We start from the raw sequence: 18571 nt of genomic DNA, 5'->3' as shown, positions 1-18571 counted from the left end.
GGCCTGATTCAGGCCTTGTTGGCTATGTCAAGGAGCCTGGAGAGATAGTAGACCTAGTCACACATATAGCACATGGGCCAAGTAGTACAGGCTAGGTTATAGTGCAATAACAAATGTTCCAAGCATCTGAGTGGCTTATGAAAACAAATGCTATGTGTCCATTGGGGAATCATGCAATTATATAATCTGGTTCTGTTCCATGTCATCTTCACTTTGGAACCCAGGTTGATGGAACAACTTTTCTCTGAAGTAAATCGCTGGCAGACAGAAAAGAGACATGGTGAACCCACAAGGTGGCTCTTAAAATTTCCCCTTGGAATTCGCCCTTCTGCTCACATTTTATTGGTCACAGCATGTCACATGGTCAAGTCTGCCATCAGTGGGGCTGAGGAAGGGGCATTTTATGGAAGGGCACCAGCGTATTTGGCAGAACAATAATTGAAAGAGATTTTGTGGCAAGAGTTAATGAGTGGTAACCCAATTAAAAAATGGGCAAAGGATTTGAAGAGACATTTCTCCAGAGACATACACAAATGGCCAATAAGCACATGAATAGCTGTTGAATCTCATTAGTCATTAGGAAAATATAAATCACAACCATACCTTATACCCACTAGGATGGCTGTAATCCAAAAGACAGACAATACAAAGGCTGGAAAAGATGTGGAGAAACTGGAGCCCTCATTAACTGCTGGCAGGAATGTAAAATGGTGCAGCTGGTTTTGTAAGTAGTCTGGCAGTTTTTCAAAAAGTTAATCATAGTTACCATATGACCCAGAGATTCCACTCCTAGGTATATACCCCAGAGAAATGAGAACATAGGTCTACCCAAAAACTCATACACAAATGTTCATAGGAACATTATTCATAATGACAAAAAAGTAGAGATAAACTAAATGTCCTTCAACAGATGAATGGATAAATCCAATGTGGTATGTCCATACAATGAAATATTATTTGACCACAAAAAAAGGATTGGAGTATTGATACATGCCACAGTGTGGTTGTACCTTGAAAACATTATGCTGACNGGTTGTACATTGAAAACATTATGCTGAATGAAAGAGGTCAGTCACAAAATATTGCATGATTCCCTTTACATGAAATGTCCAGAATAGGGAATTTAGGAGAAATGGGCAAGTGACTACCAAGGAGTATGAGGTTTCTTTTTACGGTGATGAAAATATTCTAAAATTGATTATAGTGATGGTTGCACAATTCTGCGAATGTATTAAAAACCACTGAACACTTTAAGTGGGTGAATTGTGTGGTATGTAAATTATATCTCACAAGGCTGTTTCACATGTATATAATAACGAGTGGTTTTTATTTTATTTTATTTTATTTTTTATTTTTTTAAAGATTTTATTTATTTGACAGAGATAGAGACAGCCAGCGAGAGAGGGAACACAAGCAGGGGGAGTGGGAGAGGAAGAAGCAGGCTCCCAGCAGAGAAGCCTGATGCGGGGCTCGATCCCATAACGCCAGGATCACGCCCTGAGCCGAAGGCAGACGCTTAACCGCTGTGCCACCCAGGCGCCCCGAGTGGTTTTTATTTTTGTCTTGCTGGTTTTGAGAGGGTCAAGTGTAGGTAACCAGGTACTTAACCATGTGGATCTGGAGCTCAGGAGCAAAAATCAGGCCTGGAGATATATGCTAGGNGATATATACTAGTAAATATAAAGCACAAAGATGCTACCTGAGATTATGTAAAAGGCAATTACCTGGAGAAAGTGTGTCCAGTGGGAAAAGAGAGGGCTTGCACCTATCCCTGAGGGATGCCAACACTTGAAGAGGAGACTTCAAAAGCGACGAAGAGGCGGTGGTTAGAGATGGAAGAGTGAGATCAACAGAGTAAAGATGAAAGGCAAGGAAAGAGTGTTTCCAGAAGTAAGGAGTGTCAACTAATGCAGATAAATTAAGTTAGGTCATGATGAATACGGTCATATCAACTGCAGTTAGGAGATCCCTAGTGACTTGGGAAAGAATGCTTTCCATATGGTGGTAGGGCAGAAACAAGAGCGCAATAACATGAGTTACTGGATTTGAGTTATAGTTGAGGAAGTAGAGACATCTTTCAGATGATTGGAGAAGTGTAGCGGTGAAAGGCAGATCTACAAAGAGAAGAAAAAAGGCAGAGGTTGAAGTGGGCTTTGGTGGGCTGGGTGGGAGATTTCAAGATGGGAGAGGTTGTTTAAATCCTTATGAGAACTGAAGGAGAGGAGAAAAGAAACAGTTGAAAAGAGGAATAAAGCCCCGACCACCTTTTATGAAGTTGCCGTATGTGTATGTTCCCTGATCCACCCTTCTTACCCTAACATAAGCTTATAGTCTTAATTGTGAAGTAGACTCCACTGGATTCCACGATTTCTGCCTATTGGGGCTGACAAGGGAGCAGGAAAGGTTGAGTTTGAGTTTCCCAGATGGATTAAAAGTGATGTGGAATATTGATTTGATAATTATGGTCTGCCTTGAGTCTTCTGTTCTGTTCAGAACTGTGATTTAAACACCGTTCGTGTCTTTATTTTGTCTTTGAAGTAGAGAAAACACATTTGTTAGGTTTTGTACTTTGAGCCTTTCAAGCCTGGCACACAAGAGGGGCCGAATAAAGCTTCACCTTGTAAGGTAAGCTGTGCTCGGCGGCGTAGTCCTGCATGTTTTTTCGAAGCGTTTTCACAAGTAGATTTTTGTGAGGCGGACCTCTAGGTCGTCATTCTGTGGGGCTAACCGGCGGTGAGACGGGCGGAGGAAAGGGACTGAATCCAAGATTGTGGCTAAAAGCAGCGACGCCAGCGCAGCCTAAAGAAGGGAAGAGGTCCGGGGAAGCAGCGGTGTTGGGACAAGAGAACCTAACTCACGCCCAGCCTCCCGCCTCGGCGGCGGGACGGCGCGAATCCGACTGCGCCTGCGCGCGGACTACCGCGACGAGGGGCCCTGAGCAGCGCGGCCAAAGCTGGGAGTCACGTGGTCCGCCGGGCAGCCGCCCCGCCCCTCCGCAGCCGCCCCTCCCCTCCCCGCCCCTTTCCCGGCGGGACGCTCGGAGCCGCCCCGAACTGCGCAGGGCAGCCGGGGGTGAGTGTCCGCGAGGGGCGCGCGTAGCGCAGACCGGTGAGGGCGTAGGCTGGGGCGCGGGCCGGCGGAATGTGTTGTGGGGTCCAAGGGACAAAATGGCGGCGGGTACTCCCCTTCACCCTCTTCCCTCACCTGGGATACGGGCGGAGAGGGGCAGCGATCGGCGCTGGGGGAGGGGAGCCGCGGCATCTCGGGAGGGCCGGGGGTTCCTCATAGGAGGCCTGGGGGCGACGGTGGGCAGGCTCCCGGCCTGCCCTGCGGGTTCAGCTGGGGTGTGAGGGACGTGGGACCCTGCGCACCCCACGGGCCGGGGAGGGGCGGAGCACTGCTCACCCCTTCACGGGGTGCGCGGCGGCGCGCTTGTCGAGGCTTCTGTAATGTCCAAACTGCAAGGGGCTTCCGGAGGAGACTCCCACCGGCCCTTCGTTTGACAGGTGATCGCCATCATCATCTCATGCTCCGCAGTGTTTAACCACGCTTTCCCTGCTCGATGATTCGGGTCTTAGTTCTCCCCGAGAATCATTCCGGTCTCTCCGTCTTACAAATGCGTAAACTGAGGCCTCGAAGGGTGGAGTTGAATCAATGCCTCGCACCTGGGAGTAATAGGACCCAGCCTTCTGCCTCTGTTAGTGCTCCTTTCCCACCACTTCATCCGCGCCTTCGCCTCCCCGCGTGAGTGAGGGGATTTTTAGAAAGCAGACAGAAAACTGATTCTCTGAGCACCTGCTGCTGTCAAGTGGCTCCCGCTGAGATGGGGCTGCCTGCCTGAGAGCAGCTTCCTGTTGCTGGTGGACTGTATCCCTCATTCTGTTTGTGCCAAAATATTTTCCATGAAAATAGCTATTCATTATAGTCATCTTACCGAATACATAGCAATTCTTTGTATGTTATAATTTGTTACAGTTTACACATTGATTTCACCAACATTATTTCATTCTCATAATGCGAGGTGGAATTGTGGGATAGGCATTATGGTCATTTTATGGATGGGGAAACTGAGGTTCAGAGACGTTATGACTTGCCCCAGGGTTACCCGCTGGTGAATGATATGAGATGATGCTTTCAGACCTAGGGTTGGTAATCTATTATCCCACTCTGATTTATATTGGTGCTCTGGCCCTTGTATTTTTTTTCTAACTATGACTTTTCCTCAAAATGTGTTGGATTTGGATTGATTCATGCCACATATGGAAATGATCTGAATAATATCCACTAAGGAATTAATATTTTATTTTTCTTTCAAGATTTTATTTAAATTCAAGTTAGTTCACATACAGTGTAGTATTAGTTTCAGGGGTAGAATTTAGTAATTCATCAGTTTCTTATAAAATCCAGTGCTCATTACATCAAGTGCCCTCCTAATGCCCATCACTCAGTTACTCCATCCCTCCACCCACCTCCCCTCCAGTAACTCTCAGTTTGTTCCTTATATTAAAGAGTCTTTTATGGTTTGCCTCCCTCTCTGTCTTATTTTGGTTTTCCTTCCCTTCCCCTATGTTCATCTGTTTTGCTTCTTAAATCCTACATATGAGTGAAATCATGTGGTATTTGTCTTTCTCTGACTTACTTTGCTTAGCATAATACACTCCAGTTCCATCCATGTCGTTGCAAATGGCAAGATTTCATTTTTTAGAAATTAATATTTTAATTAATCAAAGAGTCAATTTTTAATATTTGGAAAGTTTCTTTGTGGGAGGAAGTGTGATAATAATGACTTTGAAGGCAAATTGATCTGAGTTTGAATCCCAGCCTCACTACTTGTCCTTTGGCAGATTACCTAATTTTTCTGAGTCTTGATTTCCTCATCTGTAAAATAGAGATAATACTATTCACCTCAGAAATTTGTTGATAGCAAGTAAATGAGGTGTCTATAAAACATTAAGAACTACTCCTTCCCCATAGTCAGCCCTCAACAAATGCTTGCCTTCTCTTTCTCCCCACTCCCTTGTGCTGCATTTTTTTATTCTCTGTAGTTAACCACCTTTGGTCAGTCTGCCTGGTGGATTATGCAGGGAGGCATAATCAATGTTACTGTACAAGTGCATTTATAAATAATTTTGGTGACTAGGATTCAGAGGATTAGTGTTTTAAACATACTTTAAAAATGTCCTTATGGCTTCATAGATACTTAAGAATCATTAGAAGTTTGATTTGATATTAACATTAATACACTCACTTAACCACTTTCAGGAATGTTTTAAAGATAAGATGAAGGGGCTTGAGATTCTGTCCTTTCACCTTCATAACTAACCACAACTCATCCTAATTTTAAAGGAGAAACAAAATTATTTGGGAATCACATGTGAACATTCTTTAAACGTTTAGAAAGTGGTGGTGGTATTTAGTGGGAAGTTAAACAGAATTCTCTCTAATGGTGCAATCTGATATCCATTGTGAAATTGGCATTTCTGAAATTGTAGAAGTGATAACGGCAAAGGCTTGAATAACAACTAAGTAATTAATAAAAATGTGTTTACAGTTTTATGCTTGGATGGCAACGTTTTTCACAAACATGTTTGTCTTTGGCAGTGCATCTTCTGGGGTATAAACAGCAAAAAGACCTGCAGTTCACTGGTGGGACCACCTTAAAAAAATTGNCAGTTCACTGGTGGAACCACCTTAAAAAATTATTAGGAGGAAATGATTAATAGAAAGACTTTATTTACTCTGGACATGAAACACTAAAGATTTCATGAAGTTTTGCTAAAATAAAGACTATTTTTAAATAATTTCTTAAAGTAGTAAGTGATGTAGAAAAGACATTAGGATTCGAAGCCAATGGCCAAGAAAGAATTCTTGAGATGTCTTTGGTACAAAAAGGTGGTTCAATAAGAAGTGTAGGACAGGACCCACAGGCAGTGAGAGCTGCGCTGAGGTCATGAGGAGTGGCCCATTATATACTTTCAAGCTGGTGGGGGTTGGTTAGGGATAGCGCAGGTCTGTAAGGAATTTTGAAAGCAAGGTTTCCAGGACCTTGAGGGGGCTAGCTATTGGGAAAAAGTCTTTTATTACTGTTTAGTAAAACCCTAATCATGAGCCCCTTCAGATGTATATCGGTGGGCCATATGCTTGGAGGATGATTGCCAACATGTATCTTGGGGAGTAGAGGTAAAGGAAGTTTCCAAGGAAATTTTTATATGTTAAAGTAAACTTAGAGGATCCTGGAGGGTCGGGCTAAGATTGCCTTTTGCCCTTAGCAAGGCAGTTGAGTCCCTGGAGGAATGTCACTTTGCCTGTTTTAAGGACTTGTCAGTGGGCTGTAGGTAGTAAGGAAATTTAATTTTTCTTTTGCCTTTGTTTCCCACATCATTAAGTTCATTATATATTTTTGAAAACATGTGGATTAGAATAGTAGAATTAATTGCTATGTACCAGTCTGTTTCAGTAATTATGTATGCATGGACGATCTTGTCTTATAAAAGCTAACCCCCCCTTCAGTGTTTTGAAGCAAATCTCGGACATATTTGATAGTAAAGATTTCAGTTTGTGTTAGGCCTGTTTACTATAGTATTGCAAAAGAAAGGTAGTTTGGTATTTTCAAAGAGGCATGCCAGGTTCATGGGAGAAGATAAATGCCTCCTGGTTGATTTATTCATGGTAGTATGGTTTGTGATCAGAATTGAAAACTTCATTAAACAGCTTGGAATTATAAAAAGTCTGTGGTGTTCTTCAACGTACTTTTTTTTTTTTTTTTTTTTTACCATACTACATTTTTTTTTCCACTTGGCAAAAATGTGAACAATTACTTTTGTGAGTATGCCGACGATGACATTGTTTAAGTACCAGACTCAGGGAAATATTCAGATTTTCTTCAATTTCAGAAAATGGCAGAACATTGAGTGATAGATTTTGTGAACATTGGACATTGCCAAACCCAGTTTTTCTAGAATTTATTGGCAAACATGAGAACAATTCATAGAGTTACTGTCCTGGCTTCTGTTAGATGGGCCTGTATTTTTTTTAGAGTAGAGTTACTAGCAGGCTTCTTACTATTTTGGGCCTGCCCTTTACTTCTTACCTTTTCAGAACCTGTGTACCTACACTGAGGTATAGAAGAGAGGTAGGCCTTTCCTGGCATTTGAGCCAATCTTCCCATTTCCATTTGTAGGATTCTCAGGTATCTCCACAGACTTTCTGGGACTGTAGGGCAGGCTAGCACAAGTGAGACTTCAGTTTATCACTGGCATCAGCTTGTCTCGAAATCTCTGGCCCTGTCAGTCCTAGTGTTTGTACCCTATTTACTGACTTGTTTTTTTGTTGTTATTTTGTGCTCCATTTTCTGCTTGCCCATTGTTTTGCTGTAGCCTAGAGTTTCTCACATTTAATTTATTTGAATAGCACTGCCAGTGTTTGCCATATCCATTTTTTATATTAACTGATTGTTTATGGTAGCGTTATAAATTTTCTTTTAAAATGTAAAATGTAAGTGAAAGTTTTATTTAGAGAAAAATGTTATATAAATAGTAGTATAGGTGGTAGTTATGGCAAATATGAAAGAAGTAACTGAATGCCTGAAATTTTGGAAGTTCTGGATTAGGTTTTAGGGGTTTTTTTTAATAGCTTTATTGAGATTTATCTCACATACCATAAAATTCAGCCATTAAAGTGTATACTTTAGTGGTTTTTAATGTATTCACAGATTTGTGTAACCATCACCACAATTAACTTTAGAACATTTTCAAAACCCAAGTGTGAAACCCTATAATAGCCATTCCCCATTCCTGACTTCCCTCTCTTCTTCATCCTGCTTCCTGCACCACCCCTAGGCAACCACTCATCCACTTTTTTTTCCTCTATGGATTTGCCTATTCTGGCATTTCATATTAATAGAATCATATAATATATGGTCTTTTGTGCCTGGCTTCTTCCATTTAGCATAATGTTTTCAGTGTTCATCTATGTTGTAGCATATATCAGCAATACCTTTTTTTTTTTAAACACTTTATTTTTTTAGGGCAGTTTTAGGGTCACAGCAAAATTGAGAGGAAAGTACAGAGACTTCCCATATCCTCCCTGCCTCCACTTATGCATAGCTTCCCCTTTATCAACATCCCCTGAGTGGTACGTTTGTTACAGCTGATTTAACTTACATTGATAAATCCCTATCGCACCAAAGTCTATAGTTTACATGTCTTTACTTTTGGTGGTGTATTTATGGGTTTGGACAAATGTGACATTTATAGTGTCATAAAGAATACTTTTACTGCCTTGAAAATTCTCTGTGTTCTGCTTATTTATCCTTCCTTCTTCCTAACCGCTAAAATACTTGATCTTTTCCCTGTCTCCATATTTTTGACTTTTTCAGAAACTTCATGTCTTTTTATGGCTGAATAATATTTTATTGTGTGGATATAGCATTCTATTTATCCATCAGTTGATGGATATTTGGATTGTTTCATTTTTTGAATATTATGAATAATGTTGTTATAAGCATTTATATGCAAGTTTTTGTGTGGACATGTTTTCATTTCTCTTGGGTATATACCTAGGAGTGAAATTGCTGGGTCATATGATAAACTCTGTTTAACTTTCTGAGGGACTGCCAGACTGTTTACAAAACCAGCTACAGCATATTACATTCCCAACAAGCTGTGTATGTTGCCTCCAGTTTTTCCACATCCTCTCCAATACTTGTTATTGTTTGTCTTTTGGGCTATAGCCATCCTAGTGGGTGTGAAGTGGTATCTTATTGCATCTGTGATTTCTTTATCTGTAATGACTAATGATGTTCAACACCTTTTTGTGTTCTTATTAGCTATTTGTATATGTATTTTGGAAAAATGAGGACATAGCCTTTTTAACCTCTTCATCTTTATAGATGAGGCTACTAATACTAAAAGGTCACAGAGCCAGTGATTTGGTTGATTCCAATGTCTCTGTATATTCTTTTCACTACATCATGCTTTCCCCTACTTTTTAGAAATAAAGAATACAGGTGAAATGATCTGGGAATTCAGATATAGAAGCTCTGTGTCAGCTGGGGATGTCAGAATAGGCTTTTTGAAGAGGACTTTTGAGTTGATCTGAAACAATTGGAAGGCTTTGAGTATGCAGGAGGGTGAGAGCAAGGCAACATGGTGAACAAATACTCTTTAGCATGGGCTTTATTTATTAGTAAGTATTTAATACCTACTCAGTGCCAAGCACTGTTCTAGGTACTGAGGCTATAGCAGTAACAAAACCAACAAGCACCATGAAGCTTATGTTCTTGTAGGGAGAGATGGACAGTATACTAATTAAGTAAATAGTATAAGGTGATAAATGCTATAGAGAAGTGGGATAGGGAGTGGGATAGGGAGTGTGAGGGGTGGGAGTCAAGATAAATGGGTTGTTATTTTATTTTACTTTATTTAAAGATTTTATTTTATTTTTTTAAAGTAATCTTTACACCCAGTATGGGGCTTGAACTCAACAACCCTGAGATCAAGAGTTGCATGCTCTACTGACTGAGCCAGCCAGGCAGCTTTGAATGGGTTGCAATAATAGAGTATTTGGGAAGGCCTCACTGAGGAAGTGACATGTAAATCTTGAGTGTTCCAAATAAGTGTCCAATAAGCATAAAGCCCTGAGGCAGGCGTGTGTCTGCCATGTTGGAGAACATAAAGAAGCCAGTGTGGCTGGAGTGGAATGAACACCAAAGAGGAGAGGAGTTGAGGTGTGGTCAGAGAGGTATGAGTATGGTAGGCTACAGTGAAGACTTTGGCTTTTACTCTGAGATGGAGAGGAATTGGAGAGCTGTGAGCAGAGGCACTGAATGTAAAAACAGAACAGTTTAATTGAGATATAGTTCATATACCGTACAATTCAGCCATTTAAAAAAATGTTTTTTTAGATTGATTGATTGATTTGACAGGGAGAGGGAGGCAGGGAGAGAGAGAGGGAGGCAGGGAGAGAGAGAGAGAGGGAGAGCGTGAGCACAACTAGGGGGAGATGCCGAGGGAGAGGGAGAAGCAGGCTCCCTGCTGAGCAGGGAGCCCCATGTGGGGCTTGATCCCAGGACCCCGGGATCATGACCTGAGCCGAAGGGAGACACTTAACTGACTGAGCCACCCAGGTGCCCCCAATTCAGCCATTTAAAAAATGGCATATTCACAGAGTTGCACAACCATCACCTTAATGAATTTTAGAACATTTTCGTCATCCCAAAAAGAAATCGCATCCTCATTAGCAGTCATTCCCATTTTTCTCCCAACTGCCTAGCTCTAGGCAACCAGTAATCTATTTTCTGACTCTATGGATTTGCCTATTCTGGACATTACCTATAAATTATATAATATATTGCCTTTTGTGACTGGCTTCTTTCACTTAGCATAATGTTTTTAAGGTGCCTCCATGTTGTAGCATGTATAAGCACTTTATTCCTTTTTATAGCCTGATAATATTCCATTGTATGGATATACCACATTTTAATTATCCATCATTTGGTGGACATTTGGGTTTCCACTTTTGGCCATTATGTGTAATGCTGCTATAAATACTTGGGTATACATTTTTATGTGGACATGTGTTTTCATTTGAGGTGCTGAATTTTGAAAGGAGCAGATTGACTTGGCAACGGATAAGTTACCTAGGCTCTCATCCCAGAAGCACCTGTGTTCTAATTGGTACTTTCTTTTCTTTGTTCATTATAGGGTTAGGTCATTTTTTTCTAGCAATATTCCTGGCCCTTTGTGTTCTATCTAGGTTTCTGCTTTGGGTTTCTTTGAGTAAAGGTTTGGCCACATTATGTTGATATCCTGAAAAGTAAGATCTGTTCTATGTGGAGGCTTTTGTAATAGTAATTAAAATATTCTGATAAAATCTCAGCTTTCGAAAGTTCCTAAAGCTTACAATGTTTTGTATAGTGAGTTGTCATTCATTAGTGGGTCATAAATCAATTTAATGGAAGCAGCATTTGAAAAATGAGAAGGATATATCAGAATGCATCTCACACAATAGGGATAAACATTACTTTATGAAACTTTTGTTTCAGTTAAACATATATTGTGAACTGAGTAAGGATATACTATATGTGTTTTGTGTGCACTATATAGATGGTAGTTAAAAAGTTTCTGCATTGAGATCTCATAGACTGTTTATGTAATTAACAGCGTTTCTCTTCTATTTAACTTAAAAAAATTTTGGGGGGGGGAGAGCATTAAGGTATTGTTCAGTATGGAATATTTAAAACATGCTGTATTGTATCCAAACAGGCAGTGTAAAGGAGCAATTTTATTTTTTTTGTTGTTTAATGTAATGACAAACTTGTGATGATGAGACTTGTATCTTTTTAAGTATAAATATTTTTTGACAATGTTATGACTAAGAGTGTGTATATATATATATATTTTATTGTAGGAGTCATACCCCAGGGGTTTATGTCGTAAATGAACTGCTTGGCATACAAGGGAACTAAAGAATGATGGTAAGTGATCGAGCTACCTTAAACACTAACCTTAGTTTTTTTGTCCATCTTTCCTTACATCTCTTTTTCATTTAGTATCTTTGCAATATACCCTAGAGCATCGGAGGTCTTTATTTCGTTTTACAGCTTCGTAGGATTTCCTATTGATTTGTCTTGTTTTTAAACAGCTCTAATGGGCAAAGTGTAGTAAAGCACTGCTAGTCTGCCAAAGTCTGTGACTTTAAGGAATGTGGCCAAACACCTGAGAGTAAATTAAAAATGCCTGTGATCATCCATAACAGATAATTCACACAGTGAAAGTATATTCACTGTACTTGTAGACTTCTTGAGCTTCTTATTCAGAACCATAGTAGTAACATTCCCATAACTGTACCAAATAAGAATTGAAAGCTGATAGCTGAATCGGGAAGAAGAGAAAATAATTGAAAATTAAGCTTTTGTGTTCTGCCTAATCATCCGGATGTAAAGAACTCAAAAAGTCTAAAAGCACTTTGATCTGGGCCCATTTATCTTACGGCAACCATCCTCTGTACTTCTTTAGCTCCTGAGGGCATATTATAGTATCATACAAAAGTTGTTCATAGTGATAACCTGAAAGTACCAAAGAAGAGGAAGTTCCTTCAGTAGCCTCCGTTTAAAAGTCAGGGAAATGTGATTCAGAGATTTTTATCCAAAATGGTAAAATGGAAAAAATTTGTGCTTAGCAGGGCAAGCTTTAGTTATGGATTTATGTCGAATACCTCATTTCCCAATGATGTTCATTTATTCATGAAATACTTATTTCAGTCATTCATGATTTCTTTATCATGCCAATTATTCATCATTCTTGGAGGAAGATAGATGGTAAATATGTAATTATAGGATTTAAAATGTAATTGTGAGATGTGCTGCAAAAGAATATAGGTTGGTTCGTGCATATGAAAGTGGTCCTGGCTAAGGGGGTTAAAGGACTTCATTCTGAGAGAGTTACTTTTTAAGCTGAGACCAGTAGGTTTTAGTTGGGCTAGGAGGAACACCGAGTTAGCCTGCTTTCAGTAGCATGTGCCCAACAGTGTCACCAAGGATTTGATTGCCTTTCTTCCCTTGCCTCAGCCATCTGTTTTGTCGCCATTGTGTTAAGCTTCTCTTTATGATCTCTAACTGGATAGAGTCTGATTTTTTTTTTTTTTAAGTAGGCTCTGTGCCCAGTGTGGAGCCCAATGCGGGGTTTGAACTCACGACTCTGAGATCAAGACCTGAGCTGAGATCAAGAGTTGGACACTTAACTGACTGAGCCACCCAGGCGCCCCCTAGAGTCAGATTTTGTATTTTTTGGCAGAATATCACATGATTGGTGATGGTCAGTTTGTTCTATTTTTGGTCATGTTACCTTTTTTTTTTTTTTTTTTTAAAGATTTTATTTATTCGACAGAGATAGAGACAGCCAGCGAGAAAGGGAACACAAGCAGGGGGAGAGGGAGAGGAAGAAGCAGGCTCATAGCATAGGAGCCTNTGTGTGTGTGTGTGTGTGATTTTCACATCTTTACTCTTGAAATAGTTTGAACTGGTAATTTACTTTGTTTGTATTATCCTGTTAGGTTCTGATATTAGGGTTATGTAGGTCTCAGAAAATGAGTTGTGTTCCTTTTATTTTCTAGAAGAATTTAGTGTAATTTTTTGCTTATATGGTTTGGAGAATTCACCAGTGAAACTGATCTGGCTCTGGATTTTCTTTTTGTGGGATTCAATTTCTGTAATAAATGTTCAGATTCCTTTTATGCCAAGATTTGGTAAATTATATTTTTCAAGGAATTTGTGCATTATATCAAATATTGTAAGTTGATATGTTAAGCCTGGAGGTTTTAGACTCTGTAGTGATGGTCCTTATTCTTGATATTGGTTATTCTTTCCTTACTGTTTTCAAATAACCCATTTTAGGTTTTATTATTAGTTTTTCACTGTCATAAGTTTGTCTTGTATTTTATTGGTTTTTGCTGTTTCTTATTTCCTTCTTTTTTGGAATTAATATGCTACTCTTCCTAGCTTCTTGAAGTAAAGACTCAGATCTCGATTTTTAGCTTTTTGTCATTATATCATTTTATGGCTATACATTTTCCTTTAAGCATGGCTTTGGCTGCTGTACAAGTACTGATGTGTCATATTTTTAATATAACTCAGTTGAAAATATTTTAAAATTTCCAATATGACTTCTTTGATCTGTAAGTTATTTAGAAATGTACTGCTTAATTTCCAAACATACGAGGATTTTCCTGGTTATTTCTCTTTGATACTTTCTATTCTTTGAAATTTAGTGAGGCCTGCTTTATGACCCAGGGTATCAATAGTCTGGAAAATAACATACACTTGAAAAGAATGTATATTCTACCATTGTTGAATGTTGGGTTCCTGATATGTCAAATATGTCACATTTGTTAATTATGTTGTTCAAGTCTTCTGTATTGTTACTTAACTGTTTTTGTCTACTTACTCTGCCAGCTTCTTAAAGAGATATGTTAAAATCTTCCATGGTGATAGTGTTTTTTCCTATTTTACTTTTTTTATATATGTTATTAGATGCACATTTAGAATTGTTATAATTCACTGGTTGATGTACCTATTATCATTATGAAATATCATTCTATCTCTAGCAGTAAAGTCTTAGATTCTGCTTTGTTCAATATTAATATAGTTTATCATTCTTTTTTAAAAATTTATTTTAGGGGTGCCTGGGTGGCTCAGTCGTTAAGCGTCTGCCTTCGGCTCAGGGCGTGATCCCGGCATTATGGGATCGAGCCCCACATCAGGCTCCTCTGCTATGAGCCTGCTTCTTCCTCTCCCACTCCCCCTGCTTGTGTTCCCTCTCTCTCTGGCTGTCTCCCTTTCTGAAATAAATAAATAAAAGCTTTAAAAAAATTTATTTTAATCCCAGCATAGTTAATATATAGCATTATGTTAGTTTCAGGTGTACAATATAGTTATTCAGCAATTTTTTATATTACTCAGTTTGTTCCTTTTGTGTTGTGTTCATTTGTTTCATTTCTTAAATTCCACGTATGAATGAAATCATACAGTATTTGTCTTTCTCTGACTTCTTTTTTTAAAAAAGGGTTTTATTATTTATTTGAGACAGAGAGAGCATGAGTGGGGGTAGGAGCAGCGAGGAGAAGTAGAGAGAGAGGGAGAAGCAGACTCTGTGCTGAGCGTGGAGCCTGATATATGGGCTGTGATCTCACGACTCTGAGATTATGACCTGAGCTGAAATCAAGAGTCAGACTTATCTGACTGAGCCACACAGGTGCCCCTCAATCTGGTCTTTTAATTTTCTGGGCCATATTAAGTAGACTTTTCTTGAAATCTTTGTCTGATAGCTCCATTATTTGGATCATGTGTGGGTATATTTCTATTTTCTGGGGTTTTTTTTTCTTGATTTTCAGATATTTGACATGTTGCATAGTGTGGCTGGTAATTTTTGATTGGGTGCAAATGGTATATGTGAATAATTTAATAGATAATTTGATGCCTAAGATGATAATATATTCCCTAGAAAATTTAGTTTGGTTTTGTCAATGGCTAGGGACACTGACAGTCATAGTTTAATCCTGCCAGATATTGAAATGATTCAAAATTGGCTCTTTTTTTGTGAGGGCTTATCTAGTTCTAGTTTACCCTTACACTTGGAATGAAACTTCCAGGTTTCAACCTAATGCCTGGGGTGGCTCTGGACAGATTTTGTGTTTCTGTACTTTTGCAAGTCTGTCAAACTCTGCTCAACTTTTCTGTCTTGGCTGTGTCTGTTGGAATTGCCAGGTGCCTCTGGGGTAAAAGCAGTCCTGATTGCTGGACTCACCGCTTTAAATTTCTCATTTTCGCTGATCTTGCCCTATAATTCCTTGCTTCCTTCACTTTTTTCTGGTGCTCTAAACAGATGTTTAAAAATATTTTGTTCACCTCTTACAGTTTTTCTCAAGTGGATGGTTGGTCTGAATTACCTAACCTTTTATAAGCAGAAGGGAAGTTTATTTCTTATTCACATAATAGTGCAGGTATTTAGCATTCAGCCTTTCACATTGTAATTCAGGGACCAACTCTATTTTTGTTTTTTTTACTCATTCTCTAGAGAGTTCTGAGTTGGATCCTCTGTATCTGGCCAGTAAGTGGGAGAAAAGAGAGAGAGAATATAAATGGTGATGCATGAGATTTTCTTTATAAGCCAGGCCTGGAAATGGCTTACGTTATTTTTGCCTATATTTTAGTGTGTAGAATTTAGTCATATGGCCTTCTATCTGCAAGAGCCCAGTAAGTGTTATCTAGCAGGACAAAAATCTGGTGGCTTTGGTGTTGTCTCTGTCACAGAGGCTGTTATAATAATTTGTTTGACATGACGATGGCTCAGATTAGGGTGATATTAGTGGATTTACAATTTCAAGATATATTTAGGAGATAGAATTGGTAGGATTTGATATCTGTTCCAACAGAGTTCTCAAAACAAAGTAGCTCATACAAGATTGAAGTTTATTTTTGTCCCTTGTGATAGTCTGGACAGCCTTAGTTCATCTAGGCCTTACTTTACCTTTAGAAAGATGTGAAATATCAGTAAGATCTGACAAAGTTATTGTAGGTTACTGTACAGAATTCCAGCTTTATATCCTATGTTAGGGAAATTGTACCAGTTACTTAGTTTCTCAGATAAGTTTGTGGTTAAAAGTATATGTAAGTGCTACCACTCTTAGAATTTTAATGTACTCCTGGTATTCAGTGACTGGAAATCTTGTCTTCATACTACTTAAAATATGAAGGGCTTTGGAAGTGGGAATTTAAAAGAAAGGGTCTTTCCTGAATTATTTAGAAAGCTGCAAAACTGTTTTAAAAAAGAAGGGAAATTAGTTTTATGAGCATGTAGTATTATGGACAGATTTTGAAGAACTTGTGAGAAGTAGTAACTTTAATGGAGGTACAAACATAAAAATTTAATAAATAGTGCTTGAAACCAGTTTAGGATTATGAACAAAGTTGCTTCAAGTAGAAATTATTTAGATTTTTTTAGCCTTAGCAGATAGGTTAAAAATTTCTTTTCCCAATCTAGGAGCAAGTCTCAGAAATTATATACTTAAATCATAAACTGTAAGTGTTAAACATGAAAACTTTCACTTAAGACTGATGTTTATGCTTTTTTGTTGAAACATTTAGTATTTGAACAAGCCTCTGCAAAATCTCTGTATGGCAGTAGGTGGCACACTGTGACTTTGGGATGAAAATAATGTATTTTGTTTAAGCCTCTTGGAAGAACCTAGATGAAAATTCTGTTAGACATCTGTAATGGTATGAAGTATCTTAGAGTCATTTATTGAATATCAAACCCTTATGCTGAGTTTACAATGCTTAAAACTATTGTATTTAAGTTACTACGGACATTTTCATAACAATAGGTTATTAAAAATGACTAGAATTTAGGAGTTTATTGAAAAGAGTTCACTTAGCATATATTACAGAATGCACCTGTGATTTTATGGAAACATGGTTTTCAGTCAGGTGTTGTAGTAGGAGGAATGTTACACTTTTTGCAACAGAAGTACTAGAATTAAGAATTAAAACAAAGTCTTGAGTTGGTGGTAGCTTTTTCTTTGAATTTGTGTATGTGTACTGAGTATAAAAGAACTAACTTTAGGGCACCCGGGGTGGCTCAGTTGTGTAAGCATCTGCCTTCAGCTCAGGTCATGATCTTCAGGTCCTGGGAGATGGAGCCCCATGTGGGGCTCCCTGCCCAGGAGGGAGTCTGTTTCTCCCTCTGCACCTCCCCCTCACCCCCCACTGGTGCACGTGCATGCTCTTGCTCTCTCAAATAAATAAATAAAAATCTTTGAGAAAGAACTAACTTTACAAAATTTATGGTAGAATTGAAATGTTTGTAGAAGAAAAGAATATTAGATTTCAAGTTTTCTGTTCTAGCATCACTATAGCATTGCTATCTCGTGATCACTTTAGTTCCTAGAAATTCATCACTTTATGAAGAGTCTTGAGTTAGAGAATAATATATAGAATAATTTATTTTATGATCTGATATTTATCTCCATATGTCTACCTATAAGATTTTCTATGCTTGCATCATAATTATCTGAAATTATCTGAAAAAGAGCTGAAAAGTAGGCCACCTATTTAAATTTGTTCATCTGGCCTATAAGGAATAGTGATACTTCTTGCTTAAAACAATGCTTAGGTAACTTAAATGATAGATGCCAACCTAAGTTATTTATAGAGCTAATAATCACTGGGAGATGTGTTTAATCTAAAAAGGAGATTTTATAGTGTTAACTTGATTGGAAGATATGGGGATAGAGATGATTTGAGAATTTTGAACAGGATGAAGCTGAAATAGTGGTCGCAGATTAATGTGTTTCAGCATAAGTTTATGAGTTAGGTAACTACAGTTAGGCATCCACAGATGCCATGTGGATACCTAGGGTAAGATCAGAGGAATGAAGGAATGTGGGGGCAGATATTTATTTTAAAGATGTAAAAGTTAAGTTCTGGCTGCTTTCACACAAAAAGGCATGATTGACTAGTTGTCACAGAGACTGTATGGCCTGCGAAGCCTAAAATAAAAAGTTGTTATCTGGCCCTTTGTAGAAGTTTTCTGACCCATGCTGTAGAGTGTAATGCCTTTTTTCTTCTCTTCAAGTCATTCTACTCATCAGTNCTTCTCTTCAAGTCATGCTACTCATCAGTAAGTTACTTTGAGAATAATGTGTTGCTTTCTTTCACATACTCCCCCAATAAACAAGCACTTAAAATCAGACCAGGAGTGAGGAGAACCCAAAACGGAAGGGGAAGAGTAACATACTAGAAGTGAATAATGTAATCCCATTGAAAGGGGTGAGAATGAGAACTACTAATTTAAGTCGTTTTAGAAAACAAAATCCAGTTCTTGATACTGTAAGGCTAAAGATAAGAACTGTATAGAAATGTTGTAATCTTGTTAATAAATGCTGTGGGTTAGCAATTCTGAAACTACTTTATGTATGTATTAGAATCGAACAGGTGTAAATATATTGTAGGTAATGAGAACCGGGTTTCTGACTGGCAGAGAAAGAAATTACAAATAAGGGAAAGGCTAAAAGG

At 38.6% G+C, this 18571-nt stretch overlaps 1 long non-coding RNA gene across 7 annotated transcripts in view; it reads left to right on the top strand.

Moving 5' to 3' along the window:
- Positions 1–2946: 2946 nt before the first annotated feature.
- The window catches only part of LOC109488525, a 29654-nt gene continuing 14029 nt past the window's right edge, over positions 2947–18571 (top strand). For 4 of the 7 annotated variants that reach the window (XR_004622809.1, XR_004622813.1, XR_004622814.1 and 1 more), the window contains exons 1-2: positions 2947–3072; positions 11410–11476. This is a non-coding gene — a long non-coding RNA (uncharacterized LOC109488525). Of the gene's footprint in view, positions 3109–10591; positions 10677–11409; positions 11477–18571 lie in introns of all 7 variants that reach the window. The other 3 variants (XR_004622812.1, XR_004622811.1, XR_004622810.1) reach the window with 3 other exon arrangements.

The sequence above is a fragment of the Ailuropoda melanoleuca genome, unplaced genomic scaffold (assembly GCF_002007445.2).
Source record: "Ailuropoda melanoleuca isolate Jingjing unplaced genomic scaffold, ASM200744v2 unplaced-scaffold2453, whole genome shotgun sequence".
NCBI classification, from domain to species: domain Eukaryota; kingdom Metazoa; phylum Chordata; class Mammalia; order Carnivora; family Ursidae; genus Ailuropoda; species Ailuropoda melanoleuca.
The sequence above is the reverse complement of the archived record's forward strand: the minus strand, read 5'-3'. Positions and strand labels throughout refer to the sequence as shown.